Source organism: Balaenoptera acutorostrata, chromosome 1 (genome assembly GCF_949987535.1).
Source record: "Balaenoptera acutorostrata chromosome 1, mBalAcu1.1, whole genome shotgun sequence".
NCBI classification, from domain to species: Eukaryota; Metazoa; Chordata; class Mammalia; order Artiodactyla; family Balaenopteridae; genus Balaenoptera; species Balaenoptera acutorostrata.
Window position 1 is genome coordinate 42,699,323 of NC_080064.1, and position 20,842 is coordinate 42,720,164.

Genomic DNA, 20,842 nt, shown 5'->3' on the forward strand with positions numbered 1-20,842 from the left:
AAACCAATACATATAACAAAGCAATAATGAAGCAGTATTTTTTTAAAAACACAATTAAAGAAAGTATGAACCAAAGATTTTTATATGCAGCAGAGCTGTCCTTCAAATATCAGGGTGATAGAAAAACAGTTGTCAGTATACAAGAACTTAAGGAATTGTGCATCAATCAGCCCTTCTTGATAAATCTAGAGAAAGAGCTTTATCCAACTGATGACTAAGAAAACTTAAGTAAAAGGATCGATGATGAGTATTTTTTAAATATATAAATATACACCACTAAAACAAAGGTGGGATGCAGGGTGAAAGACAAATAGATAAATTTTAATGTTCTGAAAAAGTATAAGTAATGCAATTTTTAAGTAAAAGAAGGAGGAGGGAAAGGAAAATAGAATAAGCACATTGATTGCTATATACTTAAAAGGTAGGCTTAGAGAGTACAGTACTTGAAAATTGATAAATCATGTAGTATTTCATAGCATAGCAAATACAACAAAGCATGCATAAATACAAAATATTATGACAGCATTGACCGAACACATCAGTCATATTAGTGAATATGAATGGACTTAACTATTAAAAGAAAAACATTTTCAATTTGGCTCATGAAACAAGACTCAACTTATGCTACATACAAGATATATACCTAAAACAAAGTAATGACTAAAAATAAAATTAAAATTAAAATATCAGGCTATTGGAAACAAAGAGAGTAGGAGTAGCCTACTGATATTACACAAAACAGAACTGAAGCCCAAAGAACTAAATGTGATAAAGGTCACTTTTTACTGCTTAAAGCCACACTTCACAATAAAGGTATAACTCTTATGAATATGTATGCATGAAATAACACAGCAATCAACTTCATGAAGGAAAAACCACAGATTTAAAAAGAAAAAGAAATATACTAAATAATGAGACTAAATACACTATTCTCAATACAAGACAGATCAAACAGACAAAAGATAAGAAAGAAGGTAGAAGATCTTACAGACATACATATTGAACTCTACATTTGATAACAGAGAACACACCTCTTCTCAAAAGCCAAAGATACATACACAAAAATCAATCATATGTGAGGTCATAAAGAAACAACTGCCACAAAATTGAAACATTATAAACAATACTCTCTAAGTGCAACACAAAGGAACTAGAAGTTACTAACAAAACAAGAAAATAGAAAGGACCCTGCATCTGAAAATTTTAAAACCATCTATTAAACCTTTGTTGGGAAAGAAGTACAAAGTGAAATTACAGTAGGTTTTTCAAGATAATGACAATGAATTATTAGAGAACTGGAAAGCATACTGCTTCCAACCTTATAATGAAAGAGCAAGAGCGCAAGTACATGATTTTTCTGAAACCCATTAAAATGCTAAGATCACAGGGCAAACAACTGGCCCAAAATCTAAGACAGGTGTACGCAGAGAGAGGCAAAATGTGAGCACTGGCTTACTAAAGTGAAAGTTACACTAGGGTGGCTGACAAATTGGTAGAGGCTAACAATGCACTGGTGAGAAAGTTAAGGCAAGTATAGGGAAGGGATCTGCAAGTTCTTGCAGGCTTTTACTCCATGAACACCACAAAGTGCTCACAGAAAAAAAACAATTGGCAAAGTCCCAAGAAAGTCCCTACTAGGGTATAGAACAAAGAGAATCAGCAGACACTGTGGGAGGGGCACAAAACTGCCAGGACCCTTGCATCTCCCTCACAAAACAAAAGTCTTAGTCTGAAGGGAGAAGGGCAACAAACATTATCACCTTGGGGCACATGTGATACCCACTGCAGCCAGAAGGAGGAAAGGGGGGAAAATCCTCTGTCCCAGGAAGAGGAGCAGGAAAACATGCTGGGCTCAGAATTATAGCTGGAGAGAGACATGAGCTTTGTGAAGGCCACAAACCCAAGGCCCAGGGACTCAATGCCTGCAGAAGACTCAAGTATTATCAGAAACAGAGAATGCCCCCCACCTCAGTCCCCATGGCCAGAATAGCAAGCAGAGTAACAAGCAACTTGCAAGAGATACACTCTCTCTGAAGCATAGCTCGGAGAGAAAACCAAAAGCTAAGGAGTGAGCATTAAAAAAAAAAAAAACTCGGAATTCCCTGGTGGTCCAGTGGTTAGGACTCTGCACTCTCACTGCCAAGAACCCGGGTTCAATCCCTGGTTGGGAAACTAAGATTCCACAAGCCATGCAGCCAAAAAAAAAAAAAAAAAAAAATCTACCAAACCACTTGACACCCTAAACACCATGTATCAGGAGAGGAATTTGAAGGCTTTAGTATATTGAACAAAGCCATAGGACAAATAAGTCTCAAGCACAACCCAGCTCAAAATTAGATCAACTCAAACACCTGCACTAAAGTCTTAGCATTCAGAAAGGCATGCATGTCAATTTCCACACATAAAAATATTTACCTTAGTCTCTACTATTCTACATGAAATGTCCAGCTTTCAACAAAAATTGCAAAGCATACCAAAAGGCCAGGTAAAGCACATTTGCAAGTGACAAGCAATCATCAGAAACAGTTAGGTAGGATACTAAAAACTGACAGGGAATTTTAAATGACTGTGATTAAAATATTAAATGCTCTAATGGGGAAAATGGACAACAGATAAGGCCAGATGGGTAATTTCAGCAGAGAGAGAGAGAGAGAGAGAGAGAGAGAGAGAGAGAGAAAGAGAGAGAGAGACTATGTTAGGAAAAAAAAAAAAAAAAGAACTACAGTAACAGAGATGAAGAATGTCTTCAATAAGCTTATCAGTAAAACTGACACAGGGAAAGAATCAGTGAACTTGAAGACAGGGGTCTATAGAAACTACTCAAACTGAAACACATTAAAAAAAGAAAAGGTGGGGAAAAAACAGAACAGAGCATTCAAGAGCTGTAGACAAAATCAAACTTTTTAATATATGAAACACAGAAGGAGAAGAGAGAAAGAGCAGGAAAAAATAATAACCAACAATTTTCAAAACCAACTAAAGAGAGCTGGTGGTTGCACAACATTGTGAATACACGATGGTATTTATATGCAATGGAATAAAATTCCATGGAATACACAGTGGTATTTATACCACTGGACTATATACTTTATTTATTTATTTTTTATTTTTGGCTGTGCTGGGTCTTCGGTTCGTGCGAGGGCTTTCCCTAGCTGCGGCAAGTGGGGGCCACTCTTCATCGCAGTGCGGGGACCGCTCTTCATTGCGGTGCGCGGGCCTTTCACCATCGCGGCCCCCCCCCCGCCGCGGGGCACAGGCTCCAGACGCGCAGGCTCAGCAGCCGTGGCTCACGGGCCCAGCCGCTCCGCGGCATGTGGGATCCTCCCAGACCAGGGCTCGAACCCGCGTCCCCTGCATTAGCAGGCAGACTCCCAACCACTGCGCCACCAGGGAAGCCCCTATATACTTTAAAATGGTTAGCTATATGTACATGAATTTAGTCCCAATTAAAAAGAAAAAAGAATGTTCAAAGTCACAGATCTAAGAACATCTAAGAACATTTAAGCTACACACACACATACACATACACACACCTGGGTAGATCATAGCCAAACCACTAAAAAACAAACACAAAGAGAAAATCTTGAAGACAGCCAGAGGGGAGGAAAAAGACATTACATACAGAGGAATAACTATGAAAATAGCAACAGACTTCTCTCCAGAGACCATGCAAACTAGAAGATAACAGCATGACATCTTTAAAGTGCTGGAGGAAAAAAAAAAAAAATGTCAATCCGGAATTCCATATCCATTGAAAGCATCTTTCAAAAATGAAGACACAATAAAAACTTTCTCAGACAAACAAAAACTTGTGAGAATATACTGCCAGCAAACCTACTCTACAAGAAATATTAAAGGAAGTAGTTAAGGCAGAAGGAATATGATACCAGACAAAAACTTAAACCTACACAAAGAAATAAAACAAATGAAAGCAAAATAAAATGAATACAATGATTTCATCTTATATTTTATTGCTCTAAAAAGATAACTATCTGAAGAAAAATAGTAGCAACGAGGAGAGGATCAACCAAGATGGCGGAGTAGAAGGACGTGCTCTCACTCCCTCTTGCGAGAGCACCAGAATCACAACTGGCTGCTGGACAATCATTGACAGGAAGACCCTGGACTTCACCAAGGAGGATACCCCACGTCCAAAGACAGAGGAGAAGCCACAGTGAGACGGTAGGAGGGGCGCAATCAGAGTAAAATCAAATCCCATAACTGCTGGGTGGGTGACTCACAGACTGGTGAACACTTATACCACAGAAGTCCACCCACTGGAGTGAAGGTTCTGAGCCCCACGTCAGGCTTCCCAACCTGGGGGTCCGGCAACGGGAGGAGGAATTCCTAGAGAATCAGACTTTGAAGCCTAGTGGGAATTGATTGCAGGACTTTGACAGGACTGGGGGAAACAGAGACCCCACTCTTGGAGGGCACACACAAAGTAGTGTGCGCATCGGGACCCAGGGGAAGGAGCAGTGACCCTGGGGGAGACTGAACCAGACCTACCTGCTGGTGTTGGGGGGGTCTCCTGCAGAGGCGGGGGGTGGCTCTGTTTCACCGTGGGGACAAGGACACTGGCAGCAGAGGTTCTGGGAAGTGCTCCTTGGTGTGAGCCCTCCCAGAGTCTGCCATTAACCTCACCAAAGAGCCCAGGTAGGCTCCAGTGTTGGGTTGCCTTACGCAAAACAACCAACAGGGAGGGAAGCCAGCCCCACCCATCAACAGTCAAGTGGATTAAAGTTTTACTGAGCTCTGACCGCCACAGCAACAGTCAGCTCTACCCACCACCAGAGCCTCCCATCAAGCCCCTTAGATAGCCTCAACCACCAGAGGGCAGACAGCAGAAGCAAGAAAAACTACAATCCTGCAGCCTGTGGACCAAAAACCACAGTTACAGAAAGATAGACGAGATGAAAAGGCAAAGGGCTATCTACCAGATGAAGGAACAAGATAAAACCCCAGAAAAACAACTAAATGAAGTGGAGATAGGCAACCTTCCAGAAAAAGAATTCAGAATAATGATAGTGAAGATGACCCAGGACCTCGGAATAATAATGGAGGCAAAGATTGAGAAGATGCAAGAAGAGAAAGGACCAGAGAAAATATTTGAAGAGATTATAGTCGAAAACTTCCCTAACATGGGAAAGGAAATAGCCACCCAAGTCCAGGAAGCGCAGCAAGTCCCAAACAGGATAAACCCAAGGAGAAACACGCCGAGACACATAGTAATCAAACTGGCAAAAATTAAAGACAAAGAAAAATTATTGAAAGCAGCAAGGGAAAAACGACAAATAACATACAAGGGAACTCCCATAAGGTTAACAGCTGATTTCTCAGCAGAAATTCTACAAGCCAGAAGGGAGTGGCATGATATACTTAAAGTGATGAAAGGGAAGAACCTACAACCACGATTACTCTACCCGGCAAGGATCTCATTTAGATCTGATGGAGAAATCAAAAGCTTTACAGACAAGCAAAAGCTAAGAGAATTCAGCACCACCAAACCAGCTCTACAACAAATGCTAAAGGAACTTCTCTAAGTGGGAAACACAAGAGAAGAAAAGGACCTACAAAAACAAACCCATAACAATTAAGAAAATGGTCATAGGAACATACATATCGATAATTACCTTAAACGTGAATGGATTAAATGCCCCAACCAAAAGACATAGACTGGCTGAATGGATACAAAAACAAGACCCATATATATGCTGTCTACAAGAGACCCACTTCAGACCTAGGGACACATACAGACTGAAAGTGAGGGGATGGAAAAAGATATTCCATGCAAATGGAAATCAAAAGGAAGCTGGAGTAGCAATACTCATATCAGATAAAATAGACTTAAAAATAAAGAATGTTACAAGAGACAAGGAAGGACACTACATAATGATCAAGGGATCAATCCAAGAAGAAGATATAACAATTATAAATATATATGCACCCAACATAGGAGCACCTCAATACATAAGGCAACTGCTAACAGCTATAAAAGAGGAAATCGACAGTAACACAATAATAGTGAGGGACTTTAACACCTCACTTACACCAATGGACAGATCATCCAAAATGAAAATAAATAAGGAAACAGAAGCTTTAAATGACACAATAGACCAGATAGATTTAATTGATATATATAGGACATTCCATCCAAAAACAGCAGATTACACGTTCTTCTCAAGTGCGCACGGAACATTCTCCAGGATAGATCACATCTTGGGTCACAAATCAAGCCTCAGTAAATTTAAGAAAATTGAAGTCATATCAAGCATCTTTTCTGACCACAACGCTATGAGATTAGAAATGAATTACAGGGAAAAAAACGTAAAAAAGACAAACACATGGATGCTAAACAATACGTTACTAAATAACCAAGAGATCACTGAAGAAATCAAAGAGGAAATCAAAAAATACCTATAGACAAATGACAATGAAAACACGACGACCCAAAACCTATGGGATGCAGCAAAAGCAGTTCTAAGCGGGAAGTTTATAGCTATACAAGCCTACCTAAAGAAACAAGAAAAATCTCAAGTAAACAATCTAACCTTACACCTAAAGAAACTAGAGAAAGAAGAACAAACAAAACCCAAAGTTAGCAGAGGGAAAGAAATCATAAAGATCAGAGCAGAAATAAATGAAATAGAAACAAAGAAAACAATAGCAAAGACCAATAAAACTAAAAGTTGGTTCTTTGAAAAGATAAACAAAATTGATAAACCATTAGCCAGACTCATCAAGAAAAAGAGGGAGAGGACTCAAATCAATAAAATCAGAAATGAAAAAGGAGAAGTTACAACAGACACCACAGAAATACAAAGCATCCTAAGAGACTACTACAAGCAAAATTATGCCAATAAAACTAAAAGTTGGTTCTTTGAAAAGATAAACAAAATTGATAAACCATTAGCCAGACTCATCAAGAAAAAGAGGGAGAGGACTCAAATCAATAAAATCAGAAATGAAAAAGGAGAAGTTACAACAGACACCACAGAAATACAAAGCATCCTAAGAGACTACTACAAGCAAAATTATGCCAATAAAACTAAAAGTTGGTTCTTTGAAAAGATAAACAAAATTGATAAACCATTAGCCAGACTCATCAAGAAAAAGAGGGAGAGGACTCAAATCAATAAAATCAGAAATGAAAAAGGAGAAGTTACAACAGACACCACAGAAATACAAAGCATCCTAAGAGACTACTACAAGCAAATTTATGCCAATAAAATGGACAACCTGGAAGAAATGGACAAGTTTTTAGAAAGGTATAACCTTCCAAGACTGAACCAGGAAGAAACAGAAAATACGAACAGACCAATCACAAGTAATGAAATTGAAACTGTGATTAAAAATCTTCCAACAAACAAAAGTCCAGGACCAGATGGCTTCACAGGTGAATTCTATCAAACATTTAGAGAAGAGCTAACACCTATCCTTCTCAAACTCTTCCAAAAAATTGCAGAGGAAGGAACACTCCCAAACTCATTCTATGAGGCCACCATGACCCTGATACCAAAACCAGACAAAGACCCGACAAAAAAAGAAAATTACAGACCAATATCACTGATGAATATAGATGCAAAAATCCTCAACAAAATACTAGCAAACAGAATCCAACAACACATTAAAAGGATCATACACCACGATCAAGTGGGATTTATCCCAGGGATGCAAGGATTCTTCAATATACGCAAATCAATCAATGTGATACACCATATTAACAAACTGAAGAATAAAAACCATATGATCATCTCAATAGATGCAGAAAAAGCTTTTGACAAAATTCAACACCGATTTATGATAAAAACTCTCCAGAAAGTGGGCATAGAGGGAACCTACCTCAACATAATAAAGGTCATATATGACAAACCCACAGCAAACATCATTCTCAATGGTGAAAAACTAAAAGCATTTCCTCTAAGATCAGGAACGAGACAAGGATGTCCACTCTCACCACTATTATTCAACATAGTTCTGGAAGTCCTAGCCACGGCAATCAGAGAAGAAAAAGAAATAAAAGGAATACAAATTGGAAAAGAAGAAGTAAAACAGTCACTGTTTGCGGATGACATGATACTATACATAGAGAATCCTAAAAATGCCACCAGAAAACTGCTAGAGCTAATTAATGAATATGGTAAAGTTGCAGGTTACAAAATGAATGCACAGAAATCTCTTGCATTCCTATACACTAATGATGAAATATCTGAAAGAGAAATTATGGAAACACTCCCATTTACCATTGCAACATAAAGAATAAAATACCTAGGAATAAACCTACCTAGGGAGACAAAAGACCTGTATGCAGAAAACTATAAGACACTGATGAAAGAAATTAAAGATGATACCAACAGATGGAGAGATATACCATGTAATTGGATTGGAAGAATCAATATTGTGAAAATGACTATAGTACCCAAAGCAATCTGCAGATTCAATGCAATCCCTTTCGAATTACCAATGGCATTTTTCACAGAACTAGAACAAAAAATCTTAAAATTTGTATGGAGACACAAAAGACCCCGAATAGCCAAAGCAGTCTTGAGGGAAAAAAATGGAGCTGGAGGAATCAGACTCCCTGACTTCAGACTATACTACAAAGCTACAGTAATCAAGACAATATGGTACTGGCACAAAAACAGAAACATAGATCAATGGAACAAGATAGAAAGCCCAGAGATTAACCCACGCACCTATGGTCAACTAATCTATGACAAAGGAGGCAAAGATATACAATGGAGAAAAGACAGTCTCTTAAATAAATGGTGCTGGGAAAACTGGACAGCTATATGTAAAAGAATGAAATTAGATTACTCCATAACACCATACACAAAAATAAACCCAAAATGGATTAGAGACCTAAATATAAGACTGGACACTATAAAACTCTTAGAGGAAAACATAGGAAGAACCCTCTTTGACATAAATCACAGCAAGATCTTTTTTGATACACCTCCTAGAGTAATGGAAATAAAAACAAAAATAAACAAATGGACCTAATGAAACTTCAAAGCTTTTGCACAGCAAAGGAAACCATAAACAAGACGAAAAGACAACCCTCAGAATGGGAGAAAATATTTGCAAACGAATCAATGGACAAAGGATTAATCTCCAAAATATATAAACAGCTCATTCAGCTCAATATTAAAGAAACAAACAACCCAATCCAAAAATGGGCAGAAGACCTAAATAGACATTTCTCCAAAGAAGACATACAGACAGCCACGAAGCACATGAAAAGATGCTCAACATCACTAATTATTAGAGAAATGCAAATCAAAACTACAATGAGGTATCACCTCACTCCTGTTAGAATGGGCATCATCAGAAAATCTGCAATCAACAAATGCTGGAGAGGGTGTGGAGAAAAGGGAACCCTCTTGCACTGTTGGTGGGAATGTAAATTGATACAGCCACTATGGAGAACAATATGGAGGTTCCTTAAAAAACTAAAAATAGAATTACCATATGACCCAGCAATCCCACTACTGGGCATATACCCTGAGAAAACCATAATTCAAAAAGACACATGCACCCGAATGTTCATTGCAGCACTATTTACAATAGCCAGGTCATGGAAGCAACCTAAATGCCCATCAACAGACGAATGGATAAAGAAGTTGTGGTACATATATACAATGGAATATTACTCAGCCATAAAAAGGAACGAAATTGAGTCATTTGTTGAGAAGTGGATGGATCTAGAGACTGTCATACAGAGTGAAGTAAGTCAGAAAGAGAAAAACAAATATCATATATTAATGCATGTATGTGGAACCTAGAAAAATGGTACAGATGAGCCGGTTTGCAGGGCAGAAGTTGAGACACAGATGTAGAGAATGGACATATGGACACCAAGGGGGGAAAACTTCGGTGGGGTGGGGATGGTGGTGTGCTGAATTGGGCGATTGGGATTGACATGTATACACTGATGTGTATAAGATTGATGCCTAATAAGAACCTGCAGTATAAAAAAACAAACAAACAAAACAACTAATACTAAACTTTCATTGGGTTATTTGTATGGAAATATGTTAATATAAATGTTTCAGACATTACATGAAATTTCTAAAAATTTCATATGTTCTGGTATAATGTTATAAGTAATAATCCGAGTTATTACTTTAAAATGTATATCTCAGAAATAACTAATTTTCTTGTCAACTGCATTATTATGAACTTTCATCAAATCTTTAACTGTGGTCATTTTTAAGTCTTTTGTCATTTACAGACAGTTCTGAGTGTACTCTGATGCTTTTGCAAATATGTTCCTATAAAAGAGTTTCATCTTCAAGAAATTCATGGAAAAGACTCTGACAAGTACAGGTTTCTGGTAACTGACTGTACTGCTGAACTGAATGAATAAGCATTTTCAGAACTCTAATGAAAAACTGATGAACTTATAAAAGTGCTAACAAAAGATCTAGATGAAAAAAAAAATTAATTACATGGGACTGAGTGAACTGATGAGGATGAGTATAATTTTTGTGACTTTCTGTCTGAATTAAAAAAAAAAATCCCACAAGTTCTCAGAGGCAAAGAATATACAAATCAATTTTCACTGCAAAGTAAAGGAGCTGTTACAGTGGAGGATTACTGGACTGAATGTCAATATTATGACATAATATGAGTGTGTTTCATGTTTCGTAATTGCAATCATTGTTGCTTTTGTTGTGGTCATCCATGTACAATGCTTGGTGTCAGTCTATTTATCTCTTGTAAAAATAAAATACAGTGTGCGTGTGTGAAAAAAAAAAAGAAAAATAGTAGCAACATGTGTTTTACAGCATATGGGAAACTAAAATACATGACAACAATAGTACAAAACATGGGTGAGAAGAATTGGAAATACAATGCTGTAGGGCCATCACACTACATATGAAGCAGTATATTATTACTTAAATATAGATTTGGATGGTTGAAAAAGTATATTTTAAAACCTAGGACAACTACTAAAAAAAAATTTCAAGAGAGGTATAATGATAAATCAATAGAGGACAAAAAATTAGTGAGCAAAAGTTTAATGAAAAACAGGATATTTGGGGACTTCCCTGGTGGTGCAGTGGCTAAGAATCTGCCTGCCAATGCAGGGGACACAGGTTCGAGCCCTGGTCCAGGAAAGTCCCACATGCCACAGAGCAGCTAAGCCCATGCACCACAACTACTGAGCCTGCACTCCAGAGCCCGCAAGCCACAATTACTGAGCCCCTGTGCCACAATTACTGAAGCCCGCATGCCTAGAGCCCATGCTCTGCAACAAGAAAAGCCACCACAATGAGAAGCCCGTGCACCGCAACAAAGAGCAGCCCCCGCTCACCACAACTAGAGAAAGCCTGCACGCAGCAACAAACACCCAACGCTGCCAAAAATTAATTAATTAAAAAAAAAACAGGATATTTGTGTTGTCCCAATGTATCTCCTCACAAGATATTTACTAATTACAAAGGTGGAGAAACCTGGGAGATATCATCTTAACCAAGTGTCAAAGTTAACATCACGAATAATAAGACATTTTTTTATATAAATTTATTCATTCATTCATTCATTCATTCAATTATGGCTGTGTTGGGTCTTCATTGCTGCACACAGGCTTTCTCTAGTTGCGGTTAGCGGGGGCTACTCTTCCCTGTGGTGCACAGGCTTCTCATTGCAGTGGCTTCTCTTGTTGCGGAGCACAGGCTCTAGTCGTGTGGGCTTCAGCAGTTGTGGCTCACGGGCTCTACAGCACAGGCTCAGTAGTTGTGGTGCACGGGCTTAGCTGCTCCGTGGCATGTGGGATCTTCCCGGACGAGTACTCAAACCTGTGTCCCCTGCATTGGCAGGCGGATTCTTAACCACTGCGCCACCAGGAAAGCCCAAGACATATTGACATCACGTACCTCTTGTTACACTGAGAAAGGCACAAAATTACATCTGTGGTAGTCTTGCCAAGAACGTATAAGCTCAGTCTATCATGAGAAAACATCATATAAATCTAAACTCAGGAATATGCTACACAATACCTGAAGTGTTGTGGTCTCCAAAAGTGTCATGGTCATGAAACAAAGAACAGCTGAGGAATAAAATCACAGACTGGGGACTCCCCCAGTGGCGCAGTGGTTAAGAATCCGCCTGACAATGCAGGGGACATGGGTTTGATCCCTGGTCCAGGAAGATCCCAAATGCCACAGAGCAACTAAGCCTGTGTGCCACAACTACTGAGCCTGTGTTCCAGAACTACTGAAACCCACGCACCTAGAGCCTGTGCTCCGCGACAAGAGAAGCCACCACAATGAGAAGCAAGCACACTGCAGCAAAGAGTAGCCCCCACTCACAGCAACTAGAGAAAGCCCGTACACAACAACGAAGACCCAATGCAGCCAAAAATAAATAAATAAAATATAAATTTTTAAAAAAAATTTTTAAAAATCACAGATTGGAGGAGGCTAGGGAGACATGAAAACTAAATGCATTGTGGATCTCAGATCAGATTTTGAACCAAAAAAAGTACATTAATAGAATATCTAGTGATATTCAAATAAGGTCTGTTGTTTAGTTAATAGTATTGTACCAATAGTACAACAGTACTATTATAATAGTATTATACCAAAATTACCAATAGTACTATACCAATTATACTGTAATTATGCAAGATGTTAACATTAGAAGTTTGATGAAGTGTATCAAGAACCCTGCATTATTTTGCAACTCTTCTGTAAATCCCTAGCATTTTTAGACATTCTCATATTCTACACACACTGTTAGCAGTCATTATACATTTTTAAAAATTCATCCTCTATACATTAAATCAATTACTAAGAAAAAAAATCCCAAAATTCAAGCCTGGAATTTGTGAGAGTGCTATTAGACTTGCAGTGTACCTAAAATACAGGCTATATCTCAATTTTGACATTAAGAAAAAAATAATAAACTTCCTGGTTTAAAAATAAAAAAGTCAAAATGCCAACACGTAGGTAATAATGTGGCAATAAATAAGGACTAAGATATTCGCAAAGACCTCTTCTACATAGCTACTAGCCAAGGATTTATTAAAGGTATCATGTAATACATTTTCCCAGCTACATCTATGAAAGTGTATGCTTATCCATATAACTTCCTTACACACCCTAGCTGGATGTGTAAATTTTAATTCTTTAAACAATTATTTCACATTCTCTTTCAGTGTGTGTGTGTGCACGTGCCACACATGAAGCATGTGTTGGGGTGAAGGGAAGGGGAATAATACAGTAAAAGCTAAGTGTTATAAGAGTAGTACCACAACAAGGGATACGAAGCTTCAGAGACAGGTGTCCCTACTGAGAGAAGAGGCTGTTAGGGAATAGAGGGGATTAGACTTCAGGTGAGCCTTAAAGGAAGGATAACATCTAGATGGTCAGCAAGGAAGAGGGGAAAAAATTCATGGGAGATCTAGAAGCAAAAGCTTGGCAGTAGGAATACATATGGCACGTTATAGGCTAGTTTGGCTGTATTAAGTCATACAGGCTCCAGAGTTATGGAAACTCACTCATAATGAAGAGGCAGTATTAAATGGTAGAGGGCTTTCAACATTAAGCTAAGAAAGATGGCCCAAATTCTGTAACAGAGGAATTCAAAGAACAACTCCACTGTTCAGTTTCCTGTAACTAAAATGGATATAGACAGAGCATAGTTAATCTCAGAGTGCCTTGGTATGTGAAGAACTATGAAACTATGTTTATCACTATTTACCATGAAGAGAGATTTTAAACTTGGCTATGATTTTTTTAAAGACATAGAGCAAGTCTGTGTTTGAGAGAAATCCATCCACAAGAAAGAAAGTATTAGATGAGGACCCCAAAATATATAATTAAAAAATTCCTAAAACATCAAGTTAAAAAAAACCTAAACCAAACAACAAAACACAAAAATAGATTATTAAAAGAGAATGAAGTTGTTAAGAGTAGATCTTAAGCATACTCACCTAGAAAAAAAAATTTTTAATAAGAAAAATAAATAAGAGGGAATGAAGAAAATACCTCGGGATATATAGGAAGGAAATATAAATCTTCTTATGTGAACATTTTAAGTACCATTTTACTTAAAGATAGAAATACAACTAATTTTTTTAAAAAATTATATTACCATTAAGTAGCAAATTATTAAAAATTGTCAGTATAAATATAAAGTTGTAAAAGTAGGAATTTTAAATGCCATATTATTTTTTCTTTTCCAAGCACACACTGGTTTATGTCAGCTGATCCTTGAAACCAGCAGGAAGAACTGCAAGTCATCACATCTACAGGTGTAACCACTAAACCACTGATTTTGCTGCAATGGTATTTTGTTTAAACCACTTCCAGGAATAGAAATAAATTAGTTAAATATCATATCAAGGCAACTTGTTGAAAAAAACCCCATTTTTAAAATCAAGTTAACTAGTAGGTTAGCAAGCTTTATAAAATATCAAGATCAAACTATATCTGCTTAAACTGAACAATTTTAAAAACAAAACCACTGAAATTTTTATTTTCTTTTAAATGTTCAAATCATAAGTAGCATATACTACTTCTTTCAGAATTAGCATAAAGCCTTCAGCTTAGTTTCATAGCAGTAAGGGGACTCCTTACTACATATTTCATTTAAAGAGTTGAACTGTGCTCTGAAGCACAGGTTAGATAAGTAGTACTAGAAATCAATAAACATTAGCCACATTTCCAAATTTCATTTAACAATGGGCATATCACTTCCTGCTAGGGGATTAACACACCACATTCCTACTAGGTCTTAAAGCCTCTGAACTATTATCTACCATAGGTTTTATAAAAGAGGAGATGTTTGGTTCATGCAATAAAGTAATTCTAGAACTAGATTATATTCAAAGGAAAAGTAACAACATATGAAGCAAAAACCAATGAAAAAATAAGCAGAAAGTCAAGTTGCAGTCTGGGAAAAAATGTGGACCTCAAAGAGTTTTGATTTGATAATGTGAACCACTAACTGTAAGTTTAGTAAACTGAGAACTTCATGTTGTAAAAACTTAAGTTTTCCTTTGAAAGGGAGAAAACAATTCTTTCATACCCACTTAATTATACATTAAGTAACAGCATTCTTTTATCACACTTAGTTTTCTCCTGAGAGGCAGAACTGATGAAAAATTTCAAATAGGCTGGACATGATGAGCTTTCTTTAGAGTAGAATGGTACAACCAGAAATAAACAGGAGAGAAAAAAAATTTTTTTGAGATGCCAAGAAAAAAATTGCAAAGAAAAGGGTTTATTTGTGAATAATATTTCTCAAAAAGCTACAACGGGAAGAAACCATCTAAATTTTATCCGTGAGATAATGAAATCAGCCCAATCCTATTCCTTGAGTATCTGGGCCTCCCTCTTTCCTCAAATCTTATGTTTGCCAGATAAGGAACACTGATAGCAGTAAGAGTCATGAGTCTTAATAGCAAAGATTTTTCAAATATCCAAATAATGGAAATGGAAAATAGATTCAAAAGTAAATAGGCTAATAATAAAATCAGTAAAATATTTTATTAAGCAACTACCATGTGCCAAGACAAAATTAATAAGAAACGTAATTCCTTTCCTCTAGAATCTTAGAATCTATTTGAAAGCAAAGCATAAACATATTTAAAGTACCATTATGTAACTATAGCAAAAGCTCTTTCACTTGACAATGTGAAATTAGTTGTGAGTGGCAGAAAGAAAAGTATAGGAATTCAGAAAAGAATAACACACTGGGTATAGAAAATTTAATAACCTTAAACTACAATTTTAAAGCTATTAAAATTTTTATGGAGAGACCTGGGCTCAAAATCACAGTTTTACCCCTTATCAGCTGAGTGAGCATGAACAATTTACTTAAATTACTGGGCCTCAGTTTCTCATTTGTAAAATAAAGATAATACCTACCTAACCACCTTTTGGGACTGCTGTGAAGATTAAATGAAATAATGTAGGTAAATCATTTGACATGATAACTAGCACAAAGTAGACCCTCAATAAAAGGAGAGATGGTAGAGGAGGACGGATGATGGCCAAACTGCAAACTGAGAAACTGAAAACTTCTGTAGAATTTTAAGGGGCTTACAGTCCCTTGAAAACAAGGGAAACAAAGAAGACTATAGCAAAAGAGGACAAATTGATAGGATGAGATACTCCTTCACAGTAACATCTCTTTTGTCACAGCAAAGATCTGTGCAAATATAAGCCAGTGTCTAATGGCCACTGATGAAGGGCAGCACTCAATGTCTGGCTGCTTTCTGACGACAGAGACTCATTATGTCACTGGTTAGACTAGTTCATTCATAAAACTGCAGGTGTTCATAACACTGTATAAAGTATTGATAGCAAAACAATGCACATTCGAGGAACTCTATAGCCACATCCTGAGTAGGGTAGTAGAAGAAATTGTTCTAAGGCATTTTAGGGTAAGTATTAAAACACATTTCTTCAAAAGTGAAAACTGGTGGAATGGAAATGTCTCAGAGCACCTCAGTGAATCTCAAAATGAGACAGATTATGTGCATAATTTTCCTTGGGTTTGACTCTTCAGAGTTATTGACTTTATTATAAGCTTCTATTAATACAAAATTATCTTTGAAGACTAGAAATTCAGTAACAATACAAAATTGGATAGGCTTATTTGTTTCATTTTTGCCCCAAGTTGGGACATGCAGTTAAAGATAAATACAAGCTCTCTGAATAGAGTCTTTCTTCAGCAGAGCAGCTATGTCACCTCAGGCAGCAAATCGGAGCAGAAATTGAGTGCAAAGTTCAAAAATCATTTCCTAAGAGCATAGAGTACTTAAAATGTAGTATGGCTAGGTTAATGTTTACTTGTACTTTATTTCACTTAGCACTGGGTTATCAAGTGTACGTCAAATAGCCTTCCCTGGATCTCCTAGAGCTTACTGGAAATTTTAATTTATTGAAGGAGTTTCATATATACAAACCTTCCATGAAACAATTAGCACAGCATCTTGTCTGGCCATTATCTATGTCATAAAGTTGTTCAAAGGATTAATCAAAATGGTATACATACAAGTGTTTCAAACTTATAAAATTCCATTAAAATGTTTACTTGTATTCCTATTCATAATTGACTGCTTTTGTAGAATATTAAAAGAAATTAGGACATAAATAGATTCTTCATAAATATTTCATGTATCAGGGATCTTGAGTATAAACTAGCCCAAACCCCTTATTTTATTTGACGTTCAGAGAGAAGTAACTTAGCCTAGGCCATACTCAATAAAATAATGACAAGAGTTTTGAAAAGCCAGGGCTCTTGATTCAAGATGAATGCAATGGGTTCACCACTAGAGTTAGCTGCCTCACACTTTGATTACTCAAAATTAACACGAGCTGTACAGATTTCTATTCTCCACTGGCCCAAATTCTTCTATACTGAAAACAGAAAATGAGCAGTGGGTCAATTCTGGAGCCCAGATTTATAATTTACAATATATAGTGATGATGTAGCATGCTTCCATGTAAGAAGGCAATCCTTTGGTAAAAGATTCTAATTGATTGTTAATAATTCCCCCTCAGGTACTCATCTTTCTGGATGTATACTGAAAATACTTGTCTGCAATGAAGGAATCAACTGCAATGACATTAATCTTCTCCTAACTACAAATGCAGGACAATGTGAAAAATGAAAGTCTGAAAAAGATGGAGGTATGGGGACGATTCATGTCAAGTAAATCAGTATCCCAAGATGCTTACCAATAGTATTAACGTTCATGTTATTTTGTTTTCAGAATTTAGCATTTATAACCCAAACTGCAGTTTCCCCAAAATAAGTAGTCAATTGTAGGGTACTTAAAACATAGGGTTTGGAAGCACTGCTCTGTGGATAGCTATACAACAAAAATAATGTACAGTATCAGGGAAAGACTAATGACTAAAGTTGCTGGGACTGGGCTATATTTTCATATAGAACACTTTTTTATCTGTGTGTCTAAATCTGTAAAATAGCAAAAATATTTGCAATCATTACTTTTTCAGGAAGTTATTCCTATTTCTGAGTATAATATACATGTATAAGAGACCACCTGTCTTATCAATTTTTCAGTACACTTCTCAAAGTCAGACACCATATAGTGTTAACATGTTTTTAAGCTTTCACTGTATCTAGCATAAATCTGGGTATACTGTAAGCATTCAGTACCGACAGAATGAGTTTTCTGTTATTGGACTTTTTTAAATTCATCACAATTCCAGATTGTGATGCCTAACTCACATTCCTCTACACATCTCTAGCAAAATATGCACAAAAACATGGCAGAAGTCTAACTGATATGTACAGAAAATTTAAAATACAGACATGTCCTAAGTTAAAAACTCAAACTATGCAAACTGTTCCACAAGGCCCATAAAATACAAAGCAGTGATAATTATAATTTACAAACACAAAATATAATGCACAGGCAAAATATAAAAAACACCATATAAAAAGTTCCATGATCCTAATGAAAGTTTCAACTAGTAATGGGTTATTCAAAATACTTGCTTTATTTTTTAAAAACCACAATGTAAAGTGAGTGCTGTATAAGAACAAGGGAAATCAGAAATTTTATAAAGCAAGATACTTACACAGCACAGCAAATGTTTACTGTGGATAAAAGTGCATTATTTACAAGAAAAGCCAGCTAGGACATATATTTCAAAAGAAAGCCGAAGTTTAAGACTGTGAAAAATAGCCTGTTGCTTTTACTTGGGCCCAACACAGGATAAGACTGCATTTCTGCAGAAATACAGCACCAGTGTTTTTAGCTCAAGTGCTATTTTAATATTTTTCCAAAATCAAATAACTCAGAAACAGTTGGAGAATACTTGTACCATTCAATTATTTAACACTATCTGGGAAAAATTCTCTTCTTGCAATACTCTAGATAGATTATTGTACTGAGAAAATATCCAGAACCAATAAATGTTTAACCTTCAAAACTAATGAACATGGACCAATAGAAAGCAGATAAGGAAAGAACTTACATCCATCCCCCAAAGATGGTAATTCTCACTTCAGAGACTTGTAGTCCATTACTCCTAGTCTACAACCTCCCTTTACTCCAGCCCATATATCTCTCATCAGCACCATGCAAGAGTGGCTTGGTGGGATTTTTAACCTCAATCAATAATCTGCATCAGCCTCTCCAAGAGATACCCTAAGAATATACATACTAAATAAAGCAATGCTCTTGCTATTGCAAAAGAAGTTTCAAGACAAGAAACCTGGTGATATCATTCCAAATAAGTTGCTGTCCCTTCCCCCACACAGAAATCAGGAATATGTCACTATACTGTGCTTTGTTAAGAGAATAACACAGTGATAAAAGGATGGATTTGAAGTCAGGCCATACAAATATTTGTAAATTTTGACAAGTGCCAGAACACGAAAAAATAAGATAGCACTGGTTTAATGAAACAGGCAATCTTAAAAATTTATATAGTTGGTAGAAATTTAAATTAGTGCAACCATCCTGGAAGGCAATATAACTATAAGTATCCAAAAACCTAAAAATATGTATACAGTTTGACTCAGAAACTCAATTATTAATTGAATTTCTTCTATGTCTTCTAGGAAAACAATAGGTTAAGTAAGCAAGGATGAATGTACAAGAATGTCCTCTAATGTGTAGAACTCCAAAATACCACAAAAATTCTAAATGTCTAACAGCATAGGACTGAATGCTAAAATTATTATGCCACAACCATACCATGAAGTACCATCCAAACATTAAACATTAAAAAGAATGATGAACAATCACATTTACTTGGATAGAAAGACATTCATGATAGGTTGTTAAGTGAAAAGGGCAGATTACAAAACGGTAGGAATAGAACAATCTAATTTGTATTTTTTTTTAATTTTAATCATATAATTAAGAGAAAACATTCTGGAATAATATACCCCAAAATTTTAAACAATAAGTATCTCTAAGTGATGGAATTAAAGGTGATTACTAATTTATTCTTTGTAAATTTATACATTTTCTCATTTTTCTATAATGAGTTATTACTTTTACAAGCTGTAAATTTTTTTTATATTTTGAATTTAAAAATTAATAGTGGTAAATCTACACAAAACAAATAGCTTATTAACAGTTGATTATGTAAATCCATGTATGGACTTGAATATACCTACACAACTAATCTCAGCTCTATAATTATACACCTTGAGTTTTGACTTTCAAAAATTAGCACTTCTTCAAAATTCTAATTTAGACTTTTTTCGGATTTCAAAGGTATGGAGAGACCTCTGTGTCATCCTAACACAACCAATACTGTTCCTGTACTGTTGTACAATTTATTTTTAGTTTGCTTTGCAATTGTAAATAAATGACAGTTTTGTCAATGTGCAGTGCTGTGCTGTGCTGGGCCTTGCCTTTTGAGTTACTGCCCACCCCCCTTAAAAAAAACTAAACCACTTCTATAATAAATTGCCTGAAGTTCATAAGGAAAGCCACAGCAGAACGCCACTTCTTTAACAGCTTTAGAAAGGAGTAATCATCAGTGAGACTCCCCACCCCCACCCCAAGAAGTGAAGGAGAAACATCAAGTAGAGTTATTCAGACATTCAAACAAGTCTGATTTTTCTCTCCTTCCAATCTCCACCACAATACTACAGGGGAAGACAAACCTTAATATACAGTCAGAGAAGAGAAGTTTAAAAATAACTTAAATTACCTAAGATTTCATAATAATTTATTAATCTAATACTAAACTAAATAGGAACTTCATATTAAAAATACGACATTTAGATTTTATTCATTCAGATTAGAATTATAGACGGATTATGTATGGTATGCTGAACTACCTATAAGGAATGTTAAAGACATTCAAAAATACATAAAATTTCATTACCT

General features: G+C 36.3%; 1 protein-coding gene across 1 annotated transcript in view; it reads right to left on the bottom strand.

The window, feature by feature from the left end:
* Positions 1-20,842, bottom strand: part of FAF1 (Fas associated factor 1) — a 489,781-nt gene that overhangs the window by 396,521 nt on the left and 72,418 nt on the right. The window lies entirely within an intron of this gene.